Raw genomic sequence first — 7294 nt, 5'->3', positions numbered from 1 at the left:
CCAAGAACCACCCCCTCAATTACCATAAAATGGCACTTCTCCTAGTTCAAAAGCAGGTTGGTTTCTTGGCACCTTTTTAGCACAAGGGCAAGATGGCATAGGCAATCAGAATATGAGTTTCCAAACACAGAAAAGTTGTCCATGAATACTTCTATGAACTTCTTAATCATGTCTGAAAAAATGGAGAGCATGCACCTTTGGAATGTTGCAGGTGCATTGCACAATCCAAAGGGCATTCTCTTATAAGCAAAGACACCATATGGACAAGTAAATGAAGTTTTTTCCTGATCCTTGGGGTCTACAACAATTTGATTGTAGCCCGAATACCCATCCAGGAAGCAATAATACTCATGTCCTGCCAATCTTTCAAGCATCTGGTCTATGAAAGGTAGGGGAAAATGATCTTTCCGGGTGGCTTCATTGAGTTTCCGGTAGTCAATGCACATACGCCATCCGGTCACTGTCCTTGTGGGTATCAATTCATTCTTTTCATTTGTCACAACAGTGATCCCTCCCTTCTTAGGGACTACTTACACCGGGCTTACCTAAGGGCTGTCTGAGATGGGGTAGATCACCCCTGCTTGCCATAATTTCAACATTTCTTTCTGAACTACTTCATTCATAGTTGGGTTCAGCCTCCTTTGTTGTTGCCTTGAAGGTTTGGCATCTTCTTCAAGTAGGATTTTGTGCATGCACATTGAAGGACTGATTTAAATCTGCAAATATCCAGCCTATGGCATCCTTGTGTTGTCTCAGCACTTGGATAAGCTCCTCTTCTTGCTCCTCACTCAGACTTGAATTTATGATTACTGAGTGAGTGTTGTTGGCACCCAAATATGCATATTTCAAGCTGGGTGGCAAGGTTTTCAATTCTAGTTTTGGTGCCTCTGCATCTTTGTTGTCTGTGGTAGTTGGCATGATTGAATTCTTCCTGGTTTCTTGTGGTAGTTCTCCATTTGATGTTGGTTGTTCCAGCTCCATAGCTCCTTCACATTGCTCTTCTTCCCAAACTCCTTGAACTATCTGTTCCATGGTGTCTACCATCATGCATTCTCCTATGGATTCTTTAGGGTAACTCATTGCTTTAAAGACGTTGAAGACCATCTTCTCTTAATGCAATCTCAAGACTAGTTCCCCTTTTTGCACATCAATGATGGCTCCAGCAGTAGCTAGAAATGGCCTTCCTAGGATGATTGATGTGTTGGCCTCCTCTTCCATGTCCAGCACAACAAAATCAGCTCGGAAAATGAATTCCCCTACTTTTACTAACAAGTCTTCTACCACCCCATATGGAAACTTAAATGTTCTGTCAGCCAATTGGAGTGCCATTCTTGTTGGCTTGGCTTCCTCAATCTTCATCCTTCTCATCATGATTAAGGACATGAGATTGATGCTAGCTCCCAAGTCACACAAAGCTTTCTCAGTAGTGATATCCCCTATGATGCAAGGGATTTGAAAACTCCCTGGGTCCTTTAGCTTTTGAGGAAGCTTCTTTTGTATGATGGCGCTGCATTCCTTAGTTAACACTATGGTCACTTTTGCCTCCTAGTTCCTCTTTCTTGTTCTAAGCTCTTTTAGGAATTTGGCATAGAGTGGCATTTGTTCTAATACCTCAGCAAATGGTATGTTGATTTGGAGCTTCTTGAAGATCTCTAGGAACTTAGAGAATTGGCCATCCATCCCACATTTTCCCAGCCTTTGTGGTTATCGTGCCTTTGGCACATAAGGCTTCAGGACTGGTTTTGATGAAGGTGGAGCAGGGGTCTCTTCTTCATTCTTATTCCCATGCTTTTCTGCAACTTCTTCTTTATAGTTGTCTTTGCTTGGGGTTTCTTCCTCCACAACTTTCCCACTTCTTAGTGTAATGGCCTTGCATTCCCCTCTTGTGTTGGCCTTGGTATCACTGGGAAATGTGTGTGTGGGCAGTGGGATTTTCTTGGATAAGATCCCCACTTGTGCTTCCAACTTTGAGATTGCTGCACCTTGATTTTTCAGATTTGACCTGTATTCTTCTTGATTGGCGTCTATCCTTCTTTCAGTCTGTGCTTGTCTCTCCATAAGGGTGGAGACTGCTCCTGTAATCTGTGATGACAGTTGTGCTATTGCAGCCTCCATCCTCTAAAAGTTGCTCTTGATTTCACATGATTGCATAGTTGGGGGTGGTGTGTCTTGATTGAGGTTGTTGTGTATTGGTTGGTTGCTATGGTATGATGTGTTTTGTGAGTTATGGTAGGGTCTATGGTTGCCTGTTTGATGGTTGGGGTTGTGAGTGGAGTGTTGATTTGATGGATAAGGTTTGTTGTGGTCCTGGTTGTGGTTTTGCTGTTTTCCCCACCCAAAATTTGGGTGGTTCTTCCAACCTAGGTTGTATGTCTTAGAGTGTGGGTCATATGGTGGTCTGGATGAGTTTTTCACATAATTAGCTTGTTTCCAGTCACCTTCAGACTCTGGTGCATTCCCTTCTTGTTGAGGAGTTTGGTCTTGAATGACTGAGGCTTGATTAGCCTCCATCCTCTTGGTTAAGGCTGCTATTTGTGCTGCAATTGCCTTATTCTGAGCTAACAAAGCATCTACAGAGTTGAGTTCTAGCACTCCTTTCTTCTGAGTCCTTTTTGAAGCATAGAAACACTCATTTTCAGCTACAGTCTCGATGATATCTATGGCTTCTTCAATGGTTTTCTTCTTGTTGAGTGAGCCTCCTGAAGAATGATCCACGGCCTTCTTTGATTCATAGGACAGCCCCTCATAGAAGATATGTAGTTGTACCCACTCATTGAACATTTCTGGTGGGCATTGGTGCACGAAATTGTGATAACACTTTTCACAACTCACACAACTAACCAGCAAGTGCACTGGGTCATCCAAGTAATACCTTACGTGAGTAAGGGTCAATCCCACGGAGATTATCAGCTTGAAGCAAGCTATGGTCATCTTGTAAATCTCAGTTAGGCAGATTCAAATAATTATAGGATTTTGATAATTAAGATATAAATAAAACATAAAATAAGATAGAAATACTTATGTAATTCATTGGTGAGAATTTTAGATAAGTGTATGGAGATGCCTTGTTGCTTCTGTACCTCTGCTTTCCTACTTCTTTCATCCAGTCATGCGTACTCCTTTCTATGGCAAGCTATAAGATTATCTCGGATGAAAACAAATCCATATGCGCTGTCACCACATGGCTAATCATCTGTCGGTTCCCGCTAGCGTCGAAATAGGACCATTGTCCTTTTGCGAATTGTCACTTGCGCCCCACATTCGCAGGTTTGAAGCTCGTCACAATCATCCCTTCCCAGATCCTACTCGGAATACCACATACAAGGTTTAGATTTTCTGGTTCCCAAGAATGGCTGCCAATAATTCTAACCTATACCACGAAGGTTCTAATCTTACATTAGAAACCCAAGAGATACGCACTCAAACTATTGCAGATAGAACGGAAGTGGTTGTGAAGCACACGCTCATAGGTGAGAATGATGATAAGTGTCACGGGTCATCACATTCATCAGGTTGAAGTGCGAGTGGATATCTTAGAGAAGAAGTAGGCATGATTTAAAGAGAAAAACAATAGTACTTGTATTAATTCATGAAGAACAGCAGAGCTCCACACCTTAATCTATGGAGTGTAGAAACTCTAACGTAGAAAATACATAAGTGAAAGAAGATCTAGGCATGGCCGAATGGCCAGCCTCCCAAAGAGGGTTCAATCATCAAAACATGATTAAAATATGATCAAAAGTTGAAAATACACTAGTGAAAGGTCATATTTATAATGAACTAGTAGCCTAGGGTTTACAGAAATAAGTAAATGATGCAGAAATCCTCTTCTAGGGCCCACTTGGTGTGTGCTTGGGCTGAGCATTGAAGCTTTTTCGTGCTTAGGCTGTTCCTGGAGTTAAACGCCAGCTTTGGTGCCAGTTTGGGCGTTTAACTCCAATTTTGGTGCCAGTTTGGGCGTTTTACGCCAGAATTCCTTGGGCTGACTTTGAATGCCAGTTTGGGCCATCAAATATCGGGAAAAGTATAAACTATTATATATTGCTGGAAAGCCCATAATGTCTACTTTCCAACGCAATTAAGAGCGTGCCAATTGGGCTTCTGTAGCTCCAGAAAATCCACTTCGAGTGCAGGGAGGTCAGAATCCAACAGCATCTGCAGTCCTTTTTCAGCCTCTGAATAAGATTTTTGCTCAGGTCCCTCAATTTCAGCCAGAAAATACCTGAAATCACAGAAAAATACACAAACTCATAGTAAAGTCCAGAAATGTGATTTTTATTTAAAAACTAATAAAAATATAATAAAAAGTAATAAAAACATACTAAAAACTATGTAAAAATAATGCCAAAAAGCATATAAATTATTCGCTCATCACAACACCAAACTTAAATTATTGCTTGTCCCCAAGAAACTAAAATGAAATAGGATAAGAAGAAGAGAATATACAATAAATTCTGAAAACATCTATGAAGATTAGTCTTAATTAGATGAGCGGGGCTATTAGCTTTTTGCTTCTGAACAGTTTTAGCATCTCACTTTTTCCTTTGAGGTTCAGAATGATTGGCATCTATAGGAACTCAGAATTTAGATAGTGTTATTGATTCTCCTAGTTTAGTATGTTGATTCTTGAACACAGCTACTTATTGAGTATTGGTCGTGGCCCTAAGCATTTTGTTTTCCAGTATTACCACCGGATACATAAATGCCACGGACACATAACTGGGTGAACCTTTTCAGATTGTGACTCAGCTTTGCTAGAGTCCCCAGTTAGAGGTGTCCAGAGCTCTTAAGCACACTCTTTTTGCTTTGGACTATGACTTTAACCGCTCAGTCTCAAGCTTTTCACTTGACACCTTCACGCCACAAGCACATGGTTAGGGACAGCATGGTTTAGCCGCTTAGGCCAGGATTTTATTCCTGTGGGCCCTCCTATCCATTAATGCTCAAAGCCTTGGATCCTTTTTCTACCATTGCCTCTTGGTTTAAAGGGTTACTGGCTTTTTCTGCTTGCTTTTTTTCTTTTTCTTTTTTCTCTTTTTTTTGCATAAAATTTTTTTCTTTTGTACAAGCTTTTCACTGCTTTTTCTTGCTTCAAGAATCAATTTTATGATTTTTCAGATTATCAATAACATTTCTCCTTTTTCATTATTCTTTCAAGAGCCAACAATTTTAATATTCATAAACAACAAATTCAAAAATATGCACTGTTCAAGTATTCATTCAGAAAAACAAAAAGTACTACCACCACATCAAAATAATTAAACTATTTTAAAATTCGAAATTCATGTACTTCTCTTTCTTTTTCAGAAAACATTTTTTTTTCATTTAAGAGAGGTGATGGATTCGTAGGACATTCATAGCTTTAAGGCATAGATACTAGACACTAATGATCATGTAATAAAGACATAAACATAGACAAAACATAAGGCATAATTTTTGAAAAACAGAAAAAAATAAGAACAAGGAAATTAAAGAACGGGTCCACCTTAGTGATGGCAGCTAGTTCTTCCTCTTGAAGATCCAATGGAACGCTTGAGCTCCTCTATGTCTCTTCCTTGCCTTTTTTGCTCTTCCCTCATGGCTATTTGATCCTCTCTAATTTAATGGAGAATAATGGAGTGCTCTTGGTGCTCCATTTTTAGTTGCTCCATATTGGAACTCAAATCTCCTAAGGAGGTATTGATTTGCTCCCAATAGTTGTGTGGAGGAAAATGCATCCCTTGAGGCATCTCAGGGATCTCTTGATGAGGGACTTCCTCATGCTTTTGTTGAGGTCCATAAGTGGGCTCTCTTATTTGCTCCATCCTTTTTTTAGTAATGGGCTTGTCCTCTTCAATGAGGATGTTTTCCTCTATGACAACTCCAGCTGAATTGCATAGGTGACAAATGAGATGAGGGAAGGCTAACCTTGCCAAAGTGGAGGTTTTGTTAGCCACTTTGTAGAGTTCTAGAGATATTACCTCATGAACTTCTATTTCCTCTCCAATCATGATGCTATGGATCATGGTAGCCTAGTCTATTGTAACTTCGGACCAGTTGCTAGTAGGAATGATAGAGCGTTGGATGAACTCCAACCATCCCCTAGCCACGGGTTTGAGGTCAAGCCTTCTTAATTGAACCGGCTTGCCTTTGGAGTCTCCTTTCCACTGAGCTCCTTCCACACATATGTCCATGAGTACTTGGTCCAACCTTTGATCAAAGTTGATCCTTCTAGTATAGGGGCGTGCATCTCCTTGCATCATTGGCAAGTTAAATGCCAACCTTACATTTTTTGGACTGAAATCTAAGTATTTCCCCCGAACCATTGTGAGCCAATTCTTTGGGTTCGGGTTTACACTTTGATCATGGTTTTTGGTGACCCATGCATTAGCATAGAACTCTTGAACCATTAAGATTCCGACTTGTTGAATGGGGTTGGTGAGAACTTCCCAACCTCTTTTTCGAATCTCATGTCGGATCTCCAGATACTCATTCCTTTTGAGCATGAAAGGGACCTCAGTGATCACCTTCTTCTTGGCCACAACTTCATAGAAGTAGTCTTGATGGACCTTTGAGATGAATCTCTCCATCTTCCATAACTCAGAGGTGGAAGCTTTTGCCTTCCTTTCCCTCTTTCTAGAGGTTTCTCTGGCCTTAGGTTCCATAAACGGTTATGGAAAAATAAAAAGCAACGCTTTTACCACACCAAACTTAGAAGGTTTGATCGTCCTCGAGCAAAAGAAGAAAGAGGGAAGTAGAAGAAGAAGAAAATGGAAGAGATGGAGAGGTGTGAGTGGTTCGGCCAAGGGGGGAAAGGAGTGTTTATGATGTGTGGAAATGAAGGAGGGATGCAGGGTTTATATAGGAGTGGAGAGAGGGTTAGGGTTCGTGTATTAGGGTTTGGGAAATAGTGATTTTGAATTTGAATTGTGAGGTGATGGGGAAGGAGAATGGAGGTGATTGGTGAGGGGTATGTGGGGAAGGGTGTTATGAGAATGTGTGAAGAAGAGAGAGAGAGTTGAGGTAGGTAGGGATCCTGTGGGGTCTACAGATCTTGAGGTGTCAAGGATTTCTCATCCCTGCACCATTTTGGCGTGCAAACGCCCCTTGGAGTGCCAATCCTAGCATTAAACGCCAGGTTGCTGCCCATTTCTAGCGTTAAACACCAACTTTCTTCCCTTTTTATTTTGCTTTGATTTTTGCAGTTGTTTTTGTGACTCCACATGATCATCAACCTAAGAAAAACATAAAATAACAATAGAAATTTAACATAGATAAGTAAAAATTGGGTTGCCTCCCAACAAGCGCTTCTTTA

The sequence above is a fragment of the Arachis hypogaea genome, chromosome 19 (assembly GCF_003086295.3).
Source record: "Arachis hypogaea cultivar Tifrunner chromosome 19, arahy.Tifrunner.gnm2.J5K5, whole genome shotgun sequence".
Taxonomy (NCBI): domain Eukaryota; kingdom Viridiplantae; phylum Streptophyta; class Magnoliopsida; order Fabales; family Fabaceae; genus Arachis; species Arachis hypogaea.
Note: the sequence above shows the minus strand (reverse complement) of the source record.